Source organism: Notothenia rossii (assembly GCF_949606895.1).
Source record: "Notothenia rossii genome assembly, chromosome: 4".
NCBI lineage: Eukaryota > Metazoa > Chordata > Actinopteri > Perciformes > Nototheniidae > Notothenia > Notothenia rossii.
The window spans coordinates 66,630,514-66,640,036 of NC_136902.1; the positions used below are offsets into that span (position 1 = coordinate 66,630,514).

The window sequence follows — 9,523 nt, forward strand, 5'->3', positions numbered from 1 at the left end:
AACACAGATGGAGTCAGGGCCCGCCTTTCCTCTTGCTTAATACAAACGGCTGGCCAGCTAATCCATGTCTTGAAACTAAATCTGAGCCTGTTGAGGAAATCCGAAAATCAATGTTCTGCGGAGCAGTAATGACTATGGACACAAAACCCCCTGACCCAAACAAGTACCGTACCTGGGACGACCTCGTCAACGATACCAGGAATCTGCTCTATGGGGCGGTAGACAACATTTCAAACATAGCCCAAAGCTATACAGACTCAGAGACATCTTCTTCAAAGGGCCCAAGCAGAGAGCTTCCCAGAATAATTCAATGCCCTCAAAGCAAATAAATCAATTCCAAAGAGTAGTAAACTCCTATCTTTGTCTCCTGATTATGACCCTGCTCTTGGGATCATCACAGTAGGTGGTCGACTTCGAAGAGTAGAGAACCTTACCCAGGACAGTATCCATTCAATAATATTGGATCCAAAACATGCCATAGCTAAACTCCTTATCAAGCATTATGACGAGAAACTGCTCCACCCAGGCCCTGAGCAGGTACTTGGGGAAATGAGACGCAGGTACTGGATTCTTCGTGGTCGCCAAGCCATTCGCCAGCATCAACATCTGTGTCCAGACTGTCAGAGATGGAGAGCCAATCCTATAATTCCCAAGATGGCAGACCTTCCTCCAGTCCGTCTAAGACTTTTTAAACCCCCCTTCTGGTCCACTGGCATGGACTGCTTTGGGCCTTTCACAGTAAAAGTTGTCCGCCGCACAGAGAAAAGATGGGGCTTGCTTTTCAAATGCTTAACAACACGCTGCATAAATCTTGAGCTGCTTGACAGTATGGACACAGATACATTCTTAATGGCCTTCAGAAGATTCGTCTCACGCAGAGGTAAACCCCATGAAATATTGTCTGTCTGCGGGACTCATTTCAAAGGGGGTAATGCAGAGCTACAAAATGCCTTCCAGGCCATGGCACTGGACCTAAAGCAGCAATTAGCCAACACACAAGTCCACTTCCAGTTTAATCCTCCATGTTCCCCACATTTCGGCGGTAGCTGGGAAAGGGAAATAAGATCAATAAAACAGGCCGTTCATGTTGCATTAGGGAACCAACCAACCACAGAAACAGTCCTTCACACCGTCCTGATTAAAGTGGAAGGTATTCTGAATTCACGGAAGACACCAATAAAACGTATTTGCTGCACAAATCCGGGGGCGGCTGTTAGAAATTGCATGTGTGTAACCCTCCTGTCCACAAGAGGCACTGTGTAGGGAAGCAGGTAGAACTTCCTCATAGGCTATAAATAGAGGTCTGGGTGAGGACTTGATTTACCAATTTAAGTAGAATCCTCTTTGTAATTTTGATGTTTGCACTTGAGCAGGGGCAGATCTAGACAAATATTCATGGGGTGGCAAGAGGGTGGCAGGAGAATTTCAGGGGTGGCATCCCCTGGCAGAAGTATATGCTGATTTAATCGCAGTCATATCAACAATGTTAACTTGGAAGGCCACAATATTGAAATTTTAACTCAATAACATTAGGTGACATTATTGTGGCACATCAGTAAAGCCTTACATATAAATATATAAGATGGCAGAATTAATTTAATGAATTTTAACTGAACAATAACTGAATGAGTTTGTTTCACTCTTAGAACAGCAGGGGTACCAATCTATGCAGACTGCTGTAATAAGTACATTAATTAACTGTCTCATCGATGTGTGTCTGTATGAATATGATAATATTAACAATCATATTATTCCTATCAGCTGTCAATCACTGTTATGATTCACATATTCAGTGTTATTATTAAATAAACTATATTTTTTGGAGGAGTTCATGATGAATGTTCCTCAAAATGCTTGCTCACCCTCCTTCAAATTTGAAAGACAAGTAATTATATCATAAATCAAAAGAATCAAAAGAACAGTTCAGCGCCCCATAACTTCATTGCAAACAGTTACAACCTTGACTTTACATCAGAAAGAACAAACATTAAAGAAGTGACATCAGTTAGGGTTAAAAAACGTGTATTCAGCTAAAACATAAACATCGCTGCAGTTATTATCCAGTGGAAAGTCCTTACCTACTGGCCTAGTTAAATCAAAGTGGTTACTTTTTTTTGGCTGGGAAGTGAAGTTTTACACACCGTCTGATTTGACTTTCTCAGGACTTGAAACAGTTTTTGAAAGAAGAAAGAAGAAAAATATTATACACACGTAAGGTCATCATCTTTACAGTTTATTATTCTCATCGACTCATCCGTGAGCAGAGCATCAAGTTGGCATGCCTATTACAGCTGAATGTGGCGATTACCATCTTGTTCAGCAAAACGCCTCACAAACTGATTAAGATTTAAAGCTATGGTGCGTTTTGATTCAATGCTGAGTACAGCCAAACTTGACAGGCTCTTCTCTGCAAACAGTGGCGGCTCCAGAGTATTTGCGTTGGGTAATCTATGGTAGGGCTAACCCATACAGTGGTGGGGCTCAAGTCAGTATTTGAAATGTAATTACATACACGCTATATCGCCCCCCTTGCAGTGAAACGCGTGAGGTTTAGATTATTTCCCTGTCTCAATCCAAATTGAACTGTATGAAATAAAAAGGCACATTTGTCTTGTAGTAAATAAAAAAGGGCGACCTGGAGCCAATCCTGCAATTTCCCCACAGGTGAAAAAGTTGACATGCTGAAAACCCAACCCCTGCAGTGGGGTCTGGGGGGATTCTCCCCCAGGAGATTTTTTGAAATAATAACATCAAATACACATTTTGGTACTCTCTTGAGAAGAAAAATAAATACATCCATTACTACACCACATATTTAAAAAAAAATTGCCATTTTAGTTTTTTGTTCTGAAAGCTGAACCTGCTGCTCCTCACAGAGGGAAGAGGGAAGAGGCTGTGTGAATTACTTTACATTGTGGATAAGGGTGGATAGCCCCCATTGTTCTGTGTGTCAAAATGAACACAGAACAATAGAACAACACATTGATTTCTATCAACACGTAATGTTGTATCGATGTATATAGAGATGTACTGCAGCAAAAGTATTCTCCGTCGGGACTTCCTGCAACAACACCACGCCGTTATCTTGATTCTGATTGGCCAGAAGACATTATCAAAGATGTTCTATTGAGAAGACGATCACTACGTGACAAAAGTTTTCAAAACCTTTTCCAGTCTTCGGTATTTCCAGACAAGTGGCTACTGAAATCAATCTTACTAACTGCTGTCTGTGCAATTTACTCCGCGCGAGTTGGCGGACTTTATTTTGCTTACTTCAACATCCTTGTTCATGGTGGGGCTACTTGCCAACCTTGAGACCTCAGAAATCGGGAGCATTTCAAAATGCAAAATCGGGGGGGGGGGGGGGGGGGGGGGGGCTGTTAGATTAACATTAACATGCTTATTGTAGTTGTAAGTGCAATGCCTTGCCGCCTGTATGTGTGGGCTGGACCTGTATTTTACAGGAAAGGAGTGAGCAGAGAGTAGAGTAGTTGTCGATTCTTGTTCTGTTTTCTGTGACTATCTGCCTCACCCACTCAGACTTTCAGTTGCGCGCGCTACTAAAGAGACGTGTTACCATGGAAACCAAACAATGGTGTAGCTGTATTAAAGTCCGAGTGGAAACAGTCCTGAGTAAATCTGATTTTGTCAGAAATTGGGAGAATGCGGGAGAAATATGACCCCGGGAGGAAACCGGGAGAGGGCAATGAAATCGGGAGTCTCCCGCGAAAATCGGGAGGGTTGACAAGTATTTCTTGGTATGGCTGTAGCCTACCCCAGCCATACCCTGATTGCAAATACCTCATTCCTTCCGTCTACTTGGATCCGAAATGCTTCTCTTTTTGCGCTGTCCCCCGTTCAAATGAAATCGCCGCCAATCATATTTCCACGCTCGCGCCAGGGCCGGGGGAGGGGTTACAAGGCTCGCGTCTTGTGCTGCATTCACTTGCACTCGGACATTAGAGATTTTCTCTCATAAATGTCCGATGAGCCACAACTTTTCTTTCAAAACAAAGCTGCCAAATGTGGTGGCGGCTGGGGTGGCAAGGCCTTTTTCTGAGGTGGCAGCTGCCACCCCGTAGAACCGCCACTGCACTTGAGTAACCTCAATGTTATTGAACACATTTGTTGTTCAATGTAGTAATGAATATAATTTAGTTCCAATTTGATTGAAGTATTATTTTAATGTGCAAATGCTGTAATCAGTTTGTTTCACCTTTCTACTAGAACCATTGGCAACAGCTACCATCCCACCAACATACCCTGATAAAATAAAACAAAGAATTTTAAACTCCTGTCTCCTGGTGGTTTGTGGCTCCAGTTTGAACATTCATCTCCAACACTCTGTATTTTTTAACACAGCGGCTCCAAATCTGTCCAGACAGTCCAAAGGAAAATGCTGCATGTGTGCACGAGTTGTAAGCAGTTAAATCAAAGAGAGATTATTTCTGAAGAGGTAAAACAGTCCAATATTTCAGAGGAAAAACTCAGAAAAATAAACAATGTTTCTTTGTCTTTTCTACCCGTACATAGCAGCGCTAGTGTCAAGAATGTATTGCCATTTCTGTCACTGTTAATGTGTAAAACCTGATTCAAAACTCTATAACAAAATGGGCATCATTATCCCCATGTGGTGCAGTGATGACATCTTTTTTTAAACAACCCGGAAGTTAGCGTAACAAGAGTTCCCTTGAAAAATCAATGGGATGTTGGAATATTCCAGCCAATATGATCTGTGGCAAAAACACATTAATGATACTTAACACGTTTTGTTCAGCAGGATAATCTCCATATGTTAACAGCACTTTATCATTTTTGAATTAAACAATTAAAACACCAGAAGTAAAAAGCTAATGTTAGGATATAAACAAACTACATCAGGGTCACGCTAAGCTGAAGGTGGCAAATGTTCGGCGTGATGGCGCTTATTTGTCTAATTTAGTAGCAACCGTTGTCTTTAAAACAGATAGGAGCTTTAGACATTCCGGAGTGGGGTATTTAATGTCATAGACCAAAATGTGAAAATGCTGTAAGCTTGTGTTAACCATAGACCTTATTTTAGGCTTCTAACCACAAACACGTTCAAAAATACGTTTACTTCAAGACATGGGAAGCAGTAGTGGCAAAAAGCTAACTCATTTCTAGATTTAAGAAAGTGGTCTTACACTACTCTATATTCAAACTAAATGATATCTCCTCCATGAGTTATGGACTTTATTATCAAACCTTTGAGTGGCTGCTCAAAGCAGCCATAATCACTTTTGATTTCCCACGTGGTCGGGCACCACGAGTCAATCTCGACTAAAATCCCCCAAAAATGTAATTTTCAAATGGGTCACAGTTTGCAGACCGGGCACAGCTCCCTCTGGAAACACTTAAACCTTTTTTAATCATATGCGCCACAGTCCTCCAACACCTGCAAACATACCTTTATAAAGAAATGTCCCCTTTAGACTCTAAGGGGGTTTCTGACTTCATAACTACAGGAACAAAACTTTAAATAAACGTGTCTAGCCTGGTGAGAGAAGAATCCCACTCTTTTTTATGGTTCATTTTTAAAAGAAGCCAATTTTCAATTGTATTTGTTATTATGGTCACTAGCCTCAGCACTAAATAGAATAGAATTGGGAGGGATGAAACCCTCATTAATGGTCACACATGCAGAGCACACAGCACACACAGTGAAATGTGTTTTCTGCATTTAACCCATCCTTGTACCAGGAGTCTAGTACTAGGAGCAGTGGGCAGCTATTGTACAGCGCCCGGGGAGCAATGGGAGTGAGGGGGGAAGAGGGGTGTCTGGTGCCTTGTTCAAGGGCACCATGGCAGGGCAGGAGGTGAACTGGAACCTCTCCAAGTAGCATTCCACACTCCATATTTTATGGGGACTTGAACCGGCGACCCTACAGCTCCCAGTCCAAGCCCCTACTGACTGAGCCACTGCCAGATAACAGAAGCCATTCTGCCTCACTTTACGTCCAGTTCCTGTGAGCTGCAGTTATTTTCTATCCTCATACCACAGGGAATGTATGTGTTGTCCTCCCAGGTAATGGTTTAGAACATCATCACATAGTAAAAAGCATCAAAAGTGAACTACACTGTATGTTCTATAATATTTTAGAAAGTGAAGCTTTTACCAAAATAACGTGTTGGACCTAAATCTATTAATACATATTAACCTGAAACAGAAAGCTAAGCTAATATCAAGGAGAAAGGTCTGGTGACCATTCTGTGCTAATTCATTTATGGAAATACTAATCATAATCTAAAAATTTAGCAGGCACTTTCTGTAGAGTATAATGCAAAACATGATTTAAATGAAAGCATATTCTCTTTATAAAGCTGATATGAAAAAATATGGTCTGAATTGAAATCTTCACACCCTAATAGACAAATGTGTATTTGGGATCATTTATTTCCCCTGGTCTGAAAGGAGACATTAAAAAAAATAATTGAAACTCTCAAAATTGAGCAGTACATTAAAACAAAAGTATCTGCATAAAAATAAGGCTCTACAAATACAGTATTGTTGAGCTGGAAAACGTTGTTCTGTACTACAGCCCAACATGTCTCTGCAGTGTGTTTGATAGTGTGCTGGTGAATGGAGATTTCTCAAGGTTGCTCCTAAGCTGCTTTAGTGGCTCTGGTGGTATTGGCACAAGTTTGTGTTTGTTCTCCGAGACTTTGTTTCTAAACTCAGCCAGCATTGTGATGTGTGTGGCGGATGAGGAGACTTTCCGTCACAATAATAGAACCGATATTGTTTTTCCTGTGTTACTGTACATTGTTTCAGGGAGTCTGCAGCTGAACAAAAGCACAGACGTGTATACAGTGCACTTCAGCAAACTTCCCCACTGAGGTATTTTGGGATTTAAGCTGCTGTTGGTCTATATTTTGTGCCAACTCATGACAATTTTAAATATGCAGAGCTTTTTCTCCAGGAGTTTCCTTTTTACCTCCATGAAAGCATTTATAGGCTGGAAAGTTGGCATACACAATAACACCATGAAGCACTATGAACAAATTAAATCATGGATGCATTCAAATTACTGTGCATTCCTGCATGGATGCTTGAATCTAGCGAGCAGGGATGCGGACTGTTTTACTCTTTACATGATGGGCCATTTGCTTCAATATGAAATCATACAAATTACACAAGAACCACAGCAATAGTTTTACTTCTGATACAACTTCTGCCAGTTATTATAGTGTGGTGCAGTGATGACGTATTTTTGTAGGCCGAACCAGAAGTAAGCTTTGCAAAGGGGTCCCTCGACAAAAAGGAATGGGAGTTTCCCATTACGGGAAGTAAAAAGCTAACGCTAAACTAATAACATTGCGGCCGCATAGCTGCGCATCACCACCGCTAAGCTACAGAAGATTCCCTCTCTTTTTGTCCTGATCCATTTATATAAAAACTGTCTGAAATGAGCTGATCAGATTTTGGCCACATTATGATGATGTTTTTTGGGTTAATGTAACCATTAGCCAATAACCAACCAAGGTAACATTCGCCCACATTATCAACAGAATCTCCTGTAAGAGCATCACTGTTTTTTTTACAACTAAACACTTCACAGAGGGGTGTGGCCGGAAGCAGCTCATTAGCATTTAAAGCTACAGACACAGAATCAGCACTTTTGAAACAGGGCTGAAACAGAGGGGTTTATGGGATGCTACAATGCATGATCTGTTTGGTATTTTGAGCAAAACATTTCAAAGATATGTTTTGTATATATCTGAGACCTATAATATATGGTTGAGAAAGAGTATAATAGGGGACCTTTAAGTCGGAGAAACATTTTTGAAAATGTCATAGGCCTGTTTTAACCACAGACCTTATTTTAAGCTTCTAACCACTAACACCTTGAAATAACCGTTGACTTCAAAACAAGGAAAACATTTGAGGGTTCATTTTTTGTATTTCCGGATTTTAGGACTTGCACCCCTCCATTAGCTTTTAATATGAATTTACCCTGTAAAGGGAGTACGGATTTTATTTAACATTATTTTCCTTTATGGTTTTTATTTTTGTGATGTTCAAATACATTGGTTAGATGGTTACTAATATCCACTTGATACATTTGATGTGATGTTGTATCTTGTGGTCAGTGGAGAATATTTAGTTGCTGATCATTTTGATAAGGCTGACATCCACTAATTTAAACGGACCAGATTAGAATGCTGCTTAATTGAAGAACTGAGGAAATAGCTAATAAGAGTAAGTACGTCTTTTAAATGTCAGTACTAACTACATTTAATGGACTCCCATGCCTTGTACAAAGTATGTGCACACTACTTTATGTTTTGTAAGAGCTCCTAGTAGCGAGAAAACAATGACAAAGTAATTCTGATTCAACCAACCTGATGCTGCTGTTGCTATAAATAAACACAGAACCTGTCTTCATTTGCACGACTGTTCATTGTTGTCTCAGAATTACACACAGCTGCTGTGCCCTCACCAGAAGTGAGGATGCTAATGTTATCTAGCTAGCTAGCTAGCAACTTTATTCTTTTCGAAAGAAAATCATTACAGACTTCTCAATTAACGCAATAAATTAAAAGCTGTCTTTTTCTTATTCAGTACATTTAATACATATAAAAGAAATCTAACCTGAATAACTTGTATTAGTTTAGTGTTGTATTGACCTGGAGCAACCGTAATTGTAGCTCCTGTGGTCCTGCAACTTCCGACTCATACCCAAGATGGCAGTCGTGCAGAGTTGTAAGAGCCAACCAATCCACTGGTAACTTTTTGACTGTTATTAGTGAACCACCATGGTACTCTTGGTGCATTTTACCATACTTTGCAATAGGATATTATCGCCATGTAAGTACAAAAGTATTGAGACAGATTGAGACATTGAGACAGAGCAAAGCACTATTTTGCTAACTAGCTAGTCTGGACTGTATGTTAGTTATCAAATTGAGCACCAGGGTTAATGGCAGCAGCTGGATGGTTTATTCTGAGATACTTTTGAAGTGTTTAAAGGTGACCTATCATGCTATATTTGAACAACATATTGTAGGGTCATACCTATATAAAGTATATAAATATAGTTTTTTTTTCAAAATACCAAACAGATCCTGCATTTTAGCCATGCCTCATTTCACTCTATATGCTCTTTCCAGCCCTGTTTTTGTAGGGGGCTGATTCTGTGAGCTGCAGCTGACCACGCCCCCCTGCAGGAGAGGGGAGTGCGCTTTGAGATCAGCTGCTGGGCTGCAGCGGGGAGAAGAGGGGGACAAAAAGAGATCTCCGTCCTCCGTGTTTTATTCTTATATATGATTATATAGAGTCGTTATTCATTTGTTTTGAAGCTCAATAAATAACAAAGAAGACCTTTGACTGGCACTTTTCTAATTTTGTCCGGAAGATTTCAACTTTAACGGACATGTTGACCGGCGAAAAAAAATCTACCTGAAACTCTGCCGCACGGTCCCCTCGTTCCTTGGAAGAGGCGGAGAGGTGGGTTTTTGTCATCTGCTGGTGGACTACCGGAGAGATTTACAGCGAGGGAGG

At 40.6% G+C, this 9,523-nt stretch overlaps 1 protein-coding gene across 1 annotated transcript in view; it reads right to left on the minus strand.

Annotated features, from left to right (window-relative positions):
• Positions 1-9,523, minus strand: part of ubash3bb (ubiquitin associated and SH3 domain containing Bb) — a 58,444-nt gene that overhangs the window by 30,783 nt on the left and 18,138 nt on the right. The window lies entirely within an intron of this gene.